The sequence below is a fragment of the Anas platyrhynchos genome, chromosome 3 (genome assembly GCF_047663525.1).
Source record: "Anas platyrhynchos isolate ZD024472 breed Pekin duck chromosome 3, IASCAAS_PekinDuck_T2T, whole genome shotgun sequence".
NCBI lineage: Eukaryota > Metazoa > Chordata > Aves > Anseriformes > Anatidae > Anas > Anas platyrhynchos.
Genome location: NC_092589.1, coordinates 94,396,462 through 94,411,626, shown reverse-complemented (window position 1 = coordinate 94,411,626; position 15,165 = coordinate 94,396,462). Strand labels below are relative to the sequence as shown.

Sequence of the window (15,165 nt, the reverse complement as noted above, 5' to 3'; positions counted from 1 at the left end):
TTTAGGTTATGGCTGATATCAGGGCTGTGGTGAGACTGAGGAATTTCTGCATTTTGGAGGGGAAGTTCCACTGGTGATTAGAGACCCTTCTTGACCTGTCCATCATGGTCTCTTCCTCAGTCCTCTCAAGTCCTCCCAGGAAAAGCTCTTTCTCAGCTTTCTCAGGTAACCTCAGTGTTAGCTTCTCCTGGCTTCCTAGCCATTTCTTGCCCTCACCTAGTCCTTCCATGTCCCCTGTATTTGCATCAGGAAGCTGTCTTCTTCTTGCCACCTGGGTGCCAAAACTGGGAGTTTTTGACTACAGAAGGCTGTGTCTTGTGTTTTTGTTCTTGTGTTTTGGGGCAGCATGGAGAAACAATAGCAAGGGAAGGTGCAAGTTTGGAGGGGATCTTGCTGACCTACTGTATAAAAACAGAAGAGCTACAAGCAGGTTACCTGTAGGCATTGTGTGTCATCATCCCAGAAGTGGGAACAAGTCCAGCCTTCTGTAAAGCTCCTCTGCCAAACTCAAAAATCTCATTTAAAACATATGCAACAATTTATTGATGAAACAGGTGGATTGTTTTACATGAGAGGACTCATTAATTCTTAAGCACGTTACAGGTGACGCTAATACTGTTCTCTCTACTGTTGTTATGTTCTGAAAGTGGTGTGTAAGGGTCAGGGGAATTGCCACCAGATGGTTTGAGATCAGTCCTGTCAACAGACTGAGGAAATGTAAAAGCCTGGGCTAGTCTGGAGAGGGCTGGGCTGTTGCTAAAGGGTGGTTTCTGTGCTGCATGTGCGTGTCTTTAAGGTGATTAGAATATCAGTGGCACAATAATAGGCGAGGCAGAGCTTGCCAGATGATGGCTGGAAAATTTAAACTTATTTTTATTTAACACAGCAGTTGCAGGAAAAACAATTCCTTTAGAGGTACAGTATTTCCCCAGGAGGCTTCAGCATTTCCCTAACTAGAGACAAGTGCAATCCTCCTCTAAGCAGTTAATTTCCCTTGACTTTCCAAGTGCACGGTACCAAAGCAAGCCAGCTGTGTTTAGGTGCCCTCACACAGAATTAGGTACCCTGCTTGCAGCACACTGATTTGAAACTGCATGGCTTAGCAGCTGGACTAGAATTATTATTAGAGCCATAATGTACTTAACAGGAAAAAAAATCAGTAAGGTTTTATAAGAAAAGCAAGACACTCTGCTAGCTTTGCATAAGCCTTGCAGCTTGTTAATGCTACCATGGAAGCAGTCTTTGCCCCTTTCCATCAAGCTGTCTTTGTGTGGTCTCTGTAAGATGAAGCATCTGGCGTAGCAGCCAAAATCTGTGAGAAAACATAATATATTTGGGGGCCTATGTCTTAAACGTGTTTAAATGACAAACTCTTCAAATCAGCTAAGAAATAGAGTAGATCAGCCCTGCCGCTGGCTTCCCTGAGCATCCTAATCCCCTGCAGCACAGCAGGAGGAAGGTGAATGCAGAGAGGGGAGTGCTCACAGCCTTGTTTCGAACTCAGGCACCACAAACCTCAGATGGTGCTAGACCACCCCAAAGGAGCAATTTCCAAAAGCTTTGCCTTAAAAGTCTTGCATTGTGCTGCAAACAGCAGCTGCCAACCCGTTGGCAGGCTTGGTGTTCAGCAGTGAACTTAAGCTGGAAAGGGGCAGATCATTTAACAGTGACACCACATAATTTGTTGTTACTGAAGTCCATATTTATCCTATTAATAAAGAGCGTGGCATTAACATTTTGTGTAAATGAGGATAATTTATTAAGTGAAAGAAAAAGAGACCAAGGAAAACAGATTGCTCCAGAGAACAAAGAAATATATCACTGCAAACATACATAATGAATGCAATTTATAAAGCTCTTTTAATTAAAAGTTTCTAACTTGAATTATTTCATTTTGTTGCAAAATGTGAGCTTGTTTTAGTAAGCCAAACTTCTCAGCTGATCTTTAGGCCCCTTTTAAGAGAAAATGACTATTATGCTTGTATCTGTCTATTTGTCATTAAGAAATTGTTTATTTATAGTTGACGAAAGTGGTGTAAGCGCGGGGTTTATGGACTGTGTTTCTGTTTATCAGTGTTTCTCCTGAATTAATTTCCAGCTACCTAGACTTTTTAATAATCATAATTTTTCTCCTTTATAGGAAAGATAAATAATACCAATGCTCACTTTCTACTTTTTATAACAGACTTGAATAACTATCTATCCCCTAGCTTGGGAACGTGAATTCCTACTTTCCCACTTATCAAACATATGCTGCACATTATCATATATTCAAATGTACTTATAGAAAGAATGCATCTATGTAACGAGTTATCTGATGACCGAAGGTGGGTATTTGCTTTGAACAACAGTAAAGAAGCTTTGCTCAACTCTGTCCTGTAAAACCTTCAGTTTTGCACAAGATGTTACTGCACAGACCAAAGCAAAGCTGCATTCACAGTGTTTGAAAGCATTGATCAATCAGAGTGGACATTGGGTATGAATGGTGAAGAAAAATGTTTTCTGCCTCAGAATCTTGATTGCCACCATCACAACATAGCCATCTGAGATGGAGCCATGCCTTGCTCAGGAAACAATAATTCCTTTCTCCTGAATTTTAAGGTTCAGTATCGACATCTCAGGAAAGTCTGGGACTAGAAATAGATGTTGGATATCCATCCAGAAACTGATTTGATATTGCTTTGAGATATTAAGCTTTAATAGAAGGTGAAAATATTGTACTTAAGCAGAGGTTGACCTACTTTTTTTTTTTTTTTTTTTCATGTATGAGTGCTGCCTGGCCTCCTCCTGTGGTAACTTCCTGGCCAGTAAAACAGACCCTTTCATCTGATTTTTGGGTAAGGATGCTATATCATGTTTTTAGTATGCTCGGGGAGTGGTAGGTAAGAAACAAGCTTGTGACACATCTCACATTAATATTCCCTCCTCCTGATTCCAAGCAGATTTAGACATTGTTTTATTCCCTGATCAGATTAATTTTTAGGGCAAAATCTGTGAGATTCAGTCAGTTCTCAGTCAGTTCAGAGAAAAACCCTTCTCTCCTCGGGTTTACTGGAACTTAAAGTGCTAAAAGCACCAGAGTGAAATTTGCCTGAGTGACTCTTCCTCAGAAGACTGAAGAGCAGAGGGAATGAATCTGTCCTTGGAGCATCATTCTGTATGCCCACAGAAGCCAAATTCACTCATGATTTTTTTTCAGCGAATGAGCAATTTAGAAAAGCTGTCCTTAAATCACCTTTAAAATGACTAATAAATTAAATCATTATAAAAATAAAGGCCTTGCATCTGTGTCAGGAAAAAAGGTGCTAACCCTTGCTAAAACTTGCAAATAGCTCTTCTATTGATGTATATTAGAAAGTGTATTTGGCCACAAGAAAGTGAAGAGAGCTATATATGCCAGAAAAAGAAGAGGACTCTTGAGAACCTTTTCACTGAAGTTTGGGAGTGAGAAAATGAGTTTTCTAACCCTTCAATTAGAAGCCCTCAGTGCAGATCCTGAGAGTTCATTATTCAGCTTTCATGAAATGCTGAAGTTTGCAGCTTCCTTCTGAGACACTGAAGTTAGGATTTCTTCCAACAATCTCTTTTTTCTTTTTTTTTTTTTTCTTTTTTTTTTTTTTTTTTTAGTTTTAGTTAACAATGATAAGGTTTATTTTACCTCTGTTTGAGGACCTCAGTCCTTCCCCGAGACATAAACTGGCCTCAGTCTGTCAGTTGGCCCTCCTCCTGGTTACCAGTGCTTATGTTTGAGTAATCTCACTACTTCAAAAACTGGCATAAGTATAATATAATTTCATTTGGTATTGAAAGAGTTCCTGTCCTTTTTTTTTTTTTTTTTTTCTCCACACAAGTTTCAGGAGTCAGGGAGTCTTTTATGCTTTAGCAATTTCCCTCCTACATCATCATTTTGCATTGTCAAGTGTGCAAAGAAACAGCTAGGAAGCTGTCTTAGTCCTCTTCACAGTGCTGATTATCAACCTGCTGCCCTTTGCAAGGCTGTCATGTTCAAGTACAGGATCCAACACTTTCTGAAGGAAACTGCCAGCACTTATCTCTGGATTGCTTTTTCTCTTTGCTCCCGACAAATGTTGACATTACTTTTCTGGCTTTTTTTAAGTTGACCACGGTCCTGGCTACAAAATGGGCTCTGATGGGCTGAGGAGTAAGTAGGCTTCTCCAAGTAAAGCAGGCATGTACTCAGACTCTCTTACTGCAAAGAGTTTATGTACATTTCAAAAAACTCTTTCAGGCCTGTGTACTAAAATTTTGGAGTGCTTTGATTGTCAGATGACAGCATGTGCTATTGGGAGAGTTGTGGGGCTTGCTTCACCTTAGTCTTCATGTTTCAAGTGCATTCATGTCTCATCCTGCCCTGCATAGTGTCCTGAATTCATTTAAAGCATCACCTACCTTTAAGATCATCACTCCCAAATATCAGGGATACATCTTGGTGCCCTGGGATTAAAAAGCTATTACATGAATTGAAAACGTTACAATTAGTGCATGGATAGCATGATTTTGCTGTTTTCCCACACAGAGATCAGATTTTTCCTCTCCTGCTGTTCTTTGTTCCATAAATCTATGGAAATAGGCAGCTGCCTGGAGGTGGTGCTGATGTACTCTTCTTGATCACAAGCTGTGCAATGCCTCTGAATACACCGGAGTGAGCGACAGTTTGATTTTGGCTGGCATGCACAAGCTAGCAGCATTCAGTTACATCTTCATGTCCCTTACATTTTACGTTGCTGAAACTACTTGCAAATATCATGCGGCTGTATTGACTCTTCTGTGAGGGAGTGCTGGACTCCAGCCTTTCTTCTGCTTCTCAGACACATTGTGTAGCCTTCCAGATACCAGGATACTGCAGGAAGGCAATATGGTTATCTAGAAACTACCTGAGAAAAGCATCAGAAATTAAGTAACTAGTAAAAATATGAACTGCAAATGTGAGTTCCTCGTTTTGTAAATGCAAACAGCTTGCGAGAGAGGTTCAGTGATGTATGTCAGTTTGAATCACGGTGCCTGGGAAAGGCTGTGACGTGTCCTTTGCCTGTCCCTGTGCTGTTGTGATCTACAGGACCGGGAAGCTCTGGGGAGTTCATTTCATGTGGTGGAGCAGACAGACAGTGCTTTAACTTGGTGTTTCACGTTGATGTAATCTGGACCAGCATGATCTTGCAGTAGTCAGTATGGTAGTCCAAACACATCCTTGTCACAGGTTTGCCTTGGGGGAGCTGCTTTCGGCTGCAGGAGTTGAAGTCTCTTTCTTCCACGACCATCTTGCAGCTCCTTGGCCTGGGCTGGGTCCAGTGTAGAGGCCTGTTGATGCGCTGGGCCTGCCTCAACCCCTTAGATTGCTGCTCTGGCTTCAGACAGTATCTGCCTCACCTCAGGCCTCTGGGTGATGGTCAGGCTTTTGAAGCGCTTCTTGTTCATGTTTTGTATGTTGAGCATGGCTCAGAGGACCAGACTACTGCCCATGAGGTTCCCACAAACTTCCTGGCAGCCCAGTTACTCTCAACACCTGTCCTCTTTTCTGCCTTTTTCTTTTTTTTTTTCTTTTTTCTTTTTTTTTTTTTTTTGGTATTTAACATTGTATATAAATAAACCCAGCTGCTTGAAGGTTTATTCTACAAAAATCTGGCCAGTAACATAGAGTCACACTGACAGCTCAGAGCCAGTGATTGCCTGGTGTATTAGCTTTTTGGGTTGTCTCTAGATGATCTTCATGTAGTTCCAGCTTGTATTTGTTGGTGTACAGTTAAATCATTGCTGTTTCTCCTTGTGGCTTTCCTTCTGCCTGTGATTAAATGTCCGACATACAATGATTCTTCATCTATGTGTGTTTTCTCATGCATCTTTTCCTATAGGCAGAACTCATTTCTGGCTGAAGGTCTGCTTCACTGTCATGCTCCGAGGCTTGTTTTCTGTCTTCAAAATGGCATAATCTGTAACAAATGTACCGTGTAAGTAAGTTAAAAATACATTGATCTTTATTCCTACTCTGGCTGTGAATGCTTGATAGGCAAAGAAGTATTCAGAAAACCAGCTTCAGAAACTAGTGAGCATGAAAGCTAGAACCTTACTGTTACGCCTGTAGTGTAAAATATCTGACCCCGTAAGGACAGCTGAATATGAGTATCACATAAATTCCCCATATGGACACTAATACTCAGATTCACTTGCTTCCAAGTACTTTAACATTTCACATATGTATTTTTTTCCTTTCTTATTAAGGCCTTTCTCAGTGTGGTGTCACGGCATTTACTCCTTCCTTCTGTTGCACGTGTATACTAAGGTTAACTGTAATTCAGTCTTGCTAACTAAGTTTAACTTGCAAAAGCATACATATCCTTCACAGAAGTTTATGGTGTTTTCTGAGGTTTAGTTCTCTTTCAAATAGCCACATTTAAAACACTGAGCTGTAAGGCAGTCTCGAACAGTGAAACTCATAACCTTTCATGCTTCTGCACGGATGGAAAGAAGCTGATGCTCTGATTAGTTTCCTACACAAGTCTCAGGAGAGATAAATACAGCAAGGGAAATAGCAAAGACCTTGCTGTACAATAATCTGTTTCAGTAAAGTCTGCTCTATAAGAAGGATTAAAGAACTGTGACCAGGATCAAGTAAAATATGAGCATATGATCGGTAGATACAAGAGGGGCAAAGTCACTGTGACTGGTAGCCTCCCGAAACCTAGAAGAATTCACAATATCCTCTGTGCTTCTCTTGCAATTACAAAACAAATCCTATTTTTTTTTCTTTTCCCGTATTAACTAGCTTACATTGGTGTTTAACACCCCCATCCGAGGCCTCTTTCTCCAGCAGCATTAAAGCTCTTTTTCATGAAGGTCATTTTCAATAAGATTTGGTTGAATAAGTGCAAATAGCTTCATCCCTTTTGGGTCTGACTCATTGATGAACTCAAATATCTCTAAATAGTTATGTCAGGAAATATTTCAATTCAAGCAGACTTACTTTCATTTGTCACAGATCATCACCAAAACAAGTTTTCCAGGTCATCTTCTCAGGCTGTCTCTGACTTTACTATTTAGGGTTGTTACTCCGAGTCTCACGGCATCACTGAAAAAGAGGTGTTTCCAAGCCTCTTACTCATTAAGAAATGGCAAAGCTTTCTGTCTTTGCCTTCTTGCTTGATTATGTTTATGACAGTCTTATTTGAGAAGTATAAGTCTCAAAACACTTAGGGTTATGCTTTAGCTTGGAGTATGACAGGAGCAAGGAACAGGATCTCTCTGGAACTCATAATTTATGCTGTGGTTTACCTTCTGCAGAAAGACCAGAATAAATTAGTCTAATTTGCATCAGGAGAAGATTTAGATGAGATATTAGGAAAAGCTTTCTCTCTATAGTTGATGCAACGCATGGAATAACAGACTGTCTTGGACTAAGTTCAGGTGAGCAAGCCAAACAAGAGGAATTCAGCCTGGTGTCTGTCTCTGGCTTGCCCAAAAGGCAGTTTAGCAGGGTGCTAGGGTGAGACACTCGTGCAGCAGTGATCTGCTCTGGGCCAAAGCCTTCCTCAGCTCACCCTTCCCACACAGGGCTGCTTTGTGGGAGCAGAAGGAATGTGCTGGATAGGTGCAGCACATCCTGTACTGTGACAGATGGGGCATCTGCAGCCTCGCTTGCCAAACACCAGGGGAGGTGCAGCAGGATGCCAAACTCCCCGTCCTTGGAGGATGTTAAAAGTCTCACTGAGGGCTGTCCTACATGACCCCTTGAGCACCTTCTGCTTCTGCATTTCAATGATTCCATTACACAGTAAGCCAGGAAAAAATAAAACTCCATAAATACATCACCTATGACCCTGGAAATGGTAGTTTTGCAGAACTGCTTTCCTGTGTTTTTCATTCATGGTGTATTGTGCTGTTCATTACAGTATGTCAGTGTGACAGTAGCATTATTCTCTTATTTACAGTTCTTCCTTTCTCTTCAGCAGTGAAAATGAAAAGGAAATCAATGCCATTAAAGAGAATAATGACAAACTCACCTCCTGCAAGGTCTGTTCTCATATATTTAGTGTTTTTTTTTTTTTTTCCTTTTTCTGAATTCTTCTCATCTCTGAATGTGCTTGTATGGAAGTGATGGAAATATGGAGGACAATTCTAGGGAACCACTACCACAAAGGAGAGAAATACCATGGTAAGCCACTGCATTTGCAAAAAGTTGGGAACCATATGGTGTTCTGCACCCTACAAAAATCTGTTGCACGGTTAGAAATGTCAGGGACGAAGGTCAAGAAACGTCAAATTAAATGACACTGGAGACACAGGGAGCTAGTGCAATTCTGTACCAGTGAAACAACATGCAAACCTCAGTGGCATCACTGTGTCTTGCAGTCAATCCGTGTATCACACTGTGAAGCATCAGATCAAAGAGCTGTTAGAAATCCACAGAGGAAGTCCTCCATCAGGCAAAAGGCCATGGTCTCTTGCAATTTCTTAAGTCAGAGCAGCACCTAACACTGAACTGTGACAGCAAAACAATATTTTCTTGCCCTTTCTGCAAAATTCTAAAGTAAAACTCTTTTATGAATTTCCAGAGTGCAAGCAGAGCGTACAAGGAAAGGTACAGCATTTGGAAACCACTCGGGCTTTCAAAAGTGAAAAAGCTGCAGTGTGACACTACATGTACTCTCTGCAAGAGCCTCGTTCCTCTGTGCTGTGTCTCTCAGTGAATGAGATTTACCGTGCAGTTCTTCCTGAGCGTGAATTTTACTGAGGATAACAACAGGGATAGAGGGCAGCTTATATATCCAGCATGATGCCTTTGCTCTAATGAGTGGGGCAGCCATTCAGCATTTTGAGTTGCTGACTCCGAAGGATGAAACAAATCCCATTTGCATACTACTCACAGGGAGGATTTTTCATTAGTGGAATTCACCCTCTTTGTATCATACAAGTCACTACCTCTGAATCAGCCCCGCTGGGCTGATGGGAAGCAATTTAGACGGGCTCAAAAACACTTTAGGAAGATGAAAATTTTCAGTGGATAATTACCAGGCCAATACTGCACATGTCTGACTGCTTGCTAATTAACACACCTTGACTAGATCTGCCTGCAGTCAGAGTAGAGCCCATTAAGGACTGAGATACCAAATTATGTAGTAAATATCTGGGATAACTTTGTCCAAAGACAGGCTGCCTTTTTGTGTTATGGCTTGGGGGTGGTTTTATTTCTGGCTAAATGAATAGAAAGCTAAGCCAAGCTAAAACAGAGAAAGGGAAGTTGAACACCTATCATGGGGGAGAACAACTTTGGTTTTTAGAGGAACAACATCAAGGCAGACAGAGTGATGAGTAGGGGCTGTAACCTGAGGTCAAACATGGGAGAAGAGCCTATAGAGCAAACGGCAGTACCAACACAGGAGCAGAAGGTGGTAGGTGTTAACTTGGTTCACAACCATCACAGCGGTGAAGCTGTACAGCTGGCTTCTTGCCAGCCGCACACACTTGCAGATTCAGGACGTCTGCGTTCCCAAAAGAAAAGAGCAGCATATAAGGGGCTGTTGTCTGCAAAGTGTGTGTGTGTGCCTGACAGAGAGTGAGAGGGAGAAAAGGCTTTGTTACTCTCATGCTGAGAAGGGAATTCGCTGTTGGCCTCCCCATCTGAAGAACTGAGTCTGCTGTTGTCAGTGCAATAATTTCATTACTGCGTGTTCAGGTACCTGGTGGCGATGCTCCTGATGTGCACCTTGCAGGGAAATTTGTTGAGGTTTTCCTAGTAAGCACTGCGTCCTGTGTCCTCAGCACATTTCGAACATCATGGCTGGTTTCCCCTGGGACAAAATATTTCTGTTTCAGCTGTATTACCCAAGAAATACACCTGCTCCTTTATGCAATCAGCATCATCTCTACAGAGGAGTAAATAGCTACACATTTACCTGACACGGCAGATGTTAAACATGCTTGTAAAATGGCAAGTAACGACTGAGAATTAGCTTGGCAAAACCCTCCATAAATGTTACAAATAAATAAAATAAGTAAAAGAAACAGCCTTGTGCTCTTTTCTGCATTCACTTGCATTTGATTTGCTTGTGAATAGCAATCAGTCCTAATCTGTGCATATGTAGAACTGTGTATGTTTTTAACATGCTTTTAACCATTTGTCCTTAACTCCCATAAAGCCCCTCTATGTTCAGCATGTATGTACACATGTTAAAGAAATACATTCATAAATATAAGGGGAGATAATCTGCATGTGTGTTTGTTTGTGTGTATGGTTGTCAAAGGAGGAAGAGAAGGAGCAGAATCACTGCTGCTTTTGAAATGTTTAATTGATGTCTTCAAAATGCTGCCTTCTTCATTTTGGTGGAAGAATGTGCTGAGAAGAAAGATAGGAGTCACCACTGTCTTGGTAGTGCTTCAGCTCTGTGAGAGGGAACGTCTCCTCAGCAGTCACTAGGAGCCTGAGAAAAAGGTATGTCCTCCTAGATATCACACACACACACACAGAATTTCTAGGTTGGAAGAGACCTCAAGATATCCTTGCAAACTTCTGTCTTGCATGCAAGTGTGAGGTCTCAGCATACTCTCACTACCCCACTACCTCAAACACTTTCCATATGAGCAGAGGAGTGATGTGCTTAAAGACCCTAGCTATAATTTCCCTGGAAACATGCTGTTACATTCTCTTCTCAAATAATAACATATTCATGTTACAGAGAATGTATATATGTGTATTGCCTGTGATTTTACATGTGCAGTATACATACTCATGTGATATTGTAAATATGCACCAAGAGTCATATTTGTGTGTATACCTGCAATATTTTCTAAAGTCTAGGCACCTATAATTATAAAATGAAAAACAACAAATATTTTATGTTTAAGTACTACAAAACCCAATTCTGTTCCCCAGTATATAATATTGATATAATGTTCCACAGGACTTTAAAGGTGTCTGTGTTGTGCGGTAAACATGCCTACCATGCAAAAGGGATGATTGCATTTCTGTATGTGTGCCTGACATAATTCAGTAATGAAAGAATATATACACACATTTACATACACTTTTAGGCTAACACCACCAGAAGACACGGTAAGTGCTTTCAGGATGTGGATGCCAGCTTGAAAGCTCAGGCACCACATGTGCTGTTTATGCAACCTGGCTGCTGCAGGAGAGAGACCTGATGTTTAAAATCTGTGAAAAGGTGCTTCAGCAGCTGTGCTAGCAGCCAGCAATTGTGGTGTTCCCTTGCTGCTTCCTTTGGCCAGAAAATACCATAATTCAATAGTACGTGAATCCTTTGCTGCCTGATGCAGCCAGGTGGCAGGCCCAGAGGTCCTTTCAAATCAGGGGTTTTACAGTCCTTCCTAAGCCACAGGAGATGGTGATGCTCTTCTCCTTTACAAAGAAAAACAAAGCGGCAGCGAGACAAAATTCTGAAAGGAAGAGTAAGCTCAGGAAGAAACCCAGCCTAGCAGAGAAATGGGAAAAAAAAACCTGCCTGTTATATTACTGTATAGTAACAAAAGCAATGTGACATTCACAGAGACTTCAAGCCTCTTACATTTTCTTCACTGTAGGTGCTATTGACCATCCTCAGATAAGATCCTGCTTCATCCCTTCCAGGAAGGAAGAGGATTAATACCCTTACCTCACAGAAACTCCTTTTCACCCCCAGCCTGCTCATTTGCACGAAGTAGCCTCTGTTAAGGGTGGCTGTGCTGCAGCTGCCCATATCTGCTTGCTGCAACCCCTTCCAGGCTGAAGAGTAGAAGGTTTCCATTTCCTTCCTGTGCCTGCTATTCTCCACGGGAAAATAATAAAACCTTTCTCATCAGTGCCAGGAACCTCGAAGCAAGGTGCCTCTTGAAGAGCTGTGATCATGAGTTCAGGTGGGTTTGTTTGAAATTATTTTGTCCCTGCTTCCCCCCTGCCTGTGATTCCTACTATAGATTAAATTCCCATTACTAACAAAATGAGCTTTCCTGCCAGCTAGGCTGAACTTTTAGTTTGTGCTCTGTTTGCTCGAAGAAGAGGTTCAAATGGCTACCTAGGAGAAAATATTGTATTTTCCCTTGTCTTGTGTGCTAAGTGGTTATTCAGGACCCAGCCCAGCAAAGCAGAAGCTCTTGCTTCCCTGTTGGGTGGTAAAAGTGGCATTACACTGCTTGTGTGCTGAAGGTAAAATGTGCTCCTAAGTGATCTGCTGGCTAGATGCCTCACTCATGCCAATGGAAAGTGGATGAAAACCACAGCTTTCATTTGGCTGTGTTATGTTCTCATTTTGAATGAAAATAAATGATTACTGGATACAAAGCCATGTTGAGTCAGTCATTCTACTCTGTTTTTCATAATCCCTTCTGTATTTGGATTGTGGTCTATAGTGCTCTAGCTGGTGCATAAAATCTGCAAATAGTATGGTCTTGTGAGTCATATTTGCATTTGAGCATGATTAATATCTCCCCTATCAACAGGTTGAATAACTGGTGCCATCCATTAGCTAAACTTGAGTATGGGATGATCAATAAAACATGAAGTTCTGGGAGTACCGTGTGCTCAGGGCATGTAAGGACATGACAGAGGAAGTGCCTCTGAAAATAGGCTGTGCTCCCATTTTCAGGCCCTGCTTCTTTCATTCTCCTTCTATGAGCTGGTGACTGCTGTATTATACAGGACTGTAAGCCTTTATGGATGCCTTTTTTTTAATTTATTTTTTTCACTGAAATAGTCAATTCTGGTCTCCCCACCCAGGTACCATTATGGATGAGAGGGAGCGCTGAGCTGGTCTGAGGGCAGAGCCATCCATCCACCATCCACCTGCACAGTATGAAGCAGCCCAACAGGTCTTCTTTCTGCAGTGCTTAGGGGCTCAGCCACAAACAAATAATAATAAATCAGGCCTAAACTGAAATGTATTTTCTAGATTCTCTCATGCTTTCCCCCATGGTCATCCCAATGCTGGTAGAAAAATCTATGCTTTCCTGTTTTCCAGGGAGTTTTTTTTTTTTGGTATGACTGTGTTGTAACTCTGTCCTGTAGATAATAGGTTTAGATGTGAAATAATGCTCTCATTGCTGTAATGTCCTCTAATTATGTATTTTACAGGGAGGATTTTAAAGATGCACCTCAACTCATTTACTCCACTGGATGATCATAGCCTTAATGTGAAAAGGATTTCCAAATGTTGCTGCTGTGCTCTGTTAGATGTTGTCTGAATAGATATTGCTGCCTTCTTCTCTCTGTGGTAGGATTTCTTTGTTCCTTTAGAATTTGGGCTGAGTACCACTTTACTCCCCAAACACTTCTGAAGATCTCTGGTTCCATACTGACTTTGTAGACCATTTCTCAGACTCACAGAGGTGTCAGCATATGCCAGGAATTTGCTTCAATAGTTTGTTGCTTCTCTGAATAGACAACAAATAGCTTGTCATTATAAAGGGACAGGGCTCTGTCGTGCCACTGTCCGGGAGAAATCCTGCCCCTCCACTCTTCTCCTGACCTTACCTTTGCAGCATGAAACTGTGAAAGGAAAATGCCAGGTCCTGCGTGTGCTCCATTAACATGGGCACTGCCTGCTGTCTTGTGGCAGTGCTGAGAGGTACCTGGTGATAAAATTACTGATTCCTATGGACTGTAGAAGCAAAAATAAGACAAACACACTTCTCTTCACCAGAGCACACAAGCTTTAACACTGTTTACTAGCTAGTTGACATTTCCAGCTTCTCTGAGCTGGTTGGAGAACTGGTGTTCAGAAACTTGATTGAGTGTTGGTAGCAGGGTATCAGGTCCTTAGCCCTGCTCCAGATGAGGAACAGTTCCTTTAGTTTTTAGGTAAGCCCTCCATTTCAATTAAAGGCCCAACAAGCTATTGCTATGTCATTTCTTCAAAAGTCAAGCCCAGCCATGTTTCCAGCTTTTACTGGAATCCAAACACTTCTGCTATTTTCCAGAGGAAAGGAAAGCAAATTCATCTTTTCTTATGATTAAACAAACCTAAAAAATGAAGGCGGCCTTGAAAAATGTTAATTCACCTCTTTCACATTGTGTTTGGGATATTGCACAGTCTCGTCAGTAAACAATTGCTCCCTGATTTCAATTTCTGTTTTATTCAGCTGCGTATGTTTTCTGAAGGTTGCACAGAGCTACGTGTACAACAAGATGCTGCCACAATAGAAATATGAAGAATTGGAAAGATTGATGAAATGGTAAGGTACAGTAAGGTGCCAAAAATAACAGTTCCTTGAATATACATTTAACAGATGAACTGCTCCTTCTCCCCATTGCCTGTATAAGGCTATTTGTGCATAAATCACTTAGTTCAGCCTGACTTCTGCATTGATGGGACATAATTGATCTTTAAAAGTTTTATGAAAGAATCACAGACTGTGAAATTAAAGGTGGTTCTGTTGTTTAACTTTGCATTTCTATCAACTGCCAGGAATATCATAACAGCAGAAAAATACCTGTTTTCTCCTCAGGAAGAGCATTTTATATGTGGTTTTAAATCTGTAATTATATTAATTTATTACCACAAATTATGTAGTACCATGATATTTTTCACTTTATATCTGGAATTTCTGGAATAAAAGCCAACAACATTGTGATAAATTGATCCACTTTCAGGAGCAATGATGGTAATATTTTATCAACATCCTACCTGAGCTGCAAGTCGCTTCCTTCAGAACAACATTAGACAGCTCAGGCATCAGAGATCTGGATTTGTGCCTATGGGCTGCCTGCCTTGCAGACTTCATATGTTGTTATTTGGGAAACTGTGTCTGGCTAGACAGGGATCATTAGGAAAACATTTTGCTTTTTTCCTATCCTTTGGGAACAAGTGGGCAAGGGAAGAGGAATGGGCAGAATTACATTGCTTTTCCACAACTTTCTGACTAACATGGGTATGATACTTTGGCACAAATACACTCCAGCAGTAATCCCCTTTCCTCTGGGAGCTAGGAAGGAAAAACCGTCTTGTGAACCACAGCACCCATCCTACGGTATTCATGCTAGTACAACAGCACCTTGCTATTGACTGTGTCCTTGTGGCAAAATGAAGCCATTAGTCACTGCTGTACTAAAGATCATGATTTAGGTGCTGACAATAGCCTGCTGCTACCTGCACAGTTTTAATGAATGCGCTGGTTTCCTCACCTCCTTCTGCATCTTAGTTTTAAAGTAATTGCCCATCA

General features: G+C 41.3%; 1 long non-coding RNA gene across 3 annotated transcripts; it reads left to right on the top strand.

Annotated features, from left to right (window-relative positions):
• The first annotated feature begins 170 nt into the window (after positions 1-170).
• On the top strand, positions 171-13,328 carry LOC140002236 (uncharacterized). 3 transcript variants are annotated; one of them, XR_011808525.1, is made up of 6 exons: positions 171-2,837; positions 5,871-5,966; positions 8,108-8,167; positions 10,257-10,444; positions 11,554-11,865; positions 12,725-13,328. It is a non-coding gene; the product is annotated as an uncharacterized lncRNA (long non-coding RNA). The 3 variants fall into 3 exon arrangements; XR_011808526.1 differs by lacking the exon at positions 8,108-8,167 and adding an exon at positions 7,962-8,025; XR_011808524.1 differs by lacking the exon at positions 5,871-5,966.
• The last annotated feature ends 1,837 nt before the right edge of the window (positions 13,329-15,165 follow it).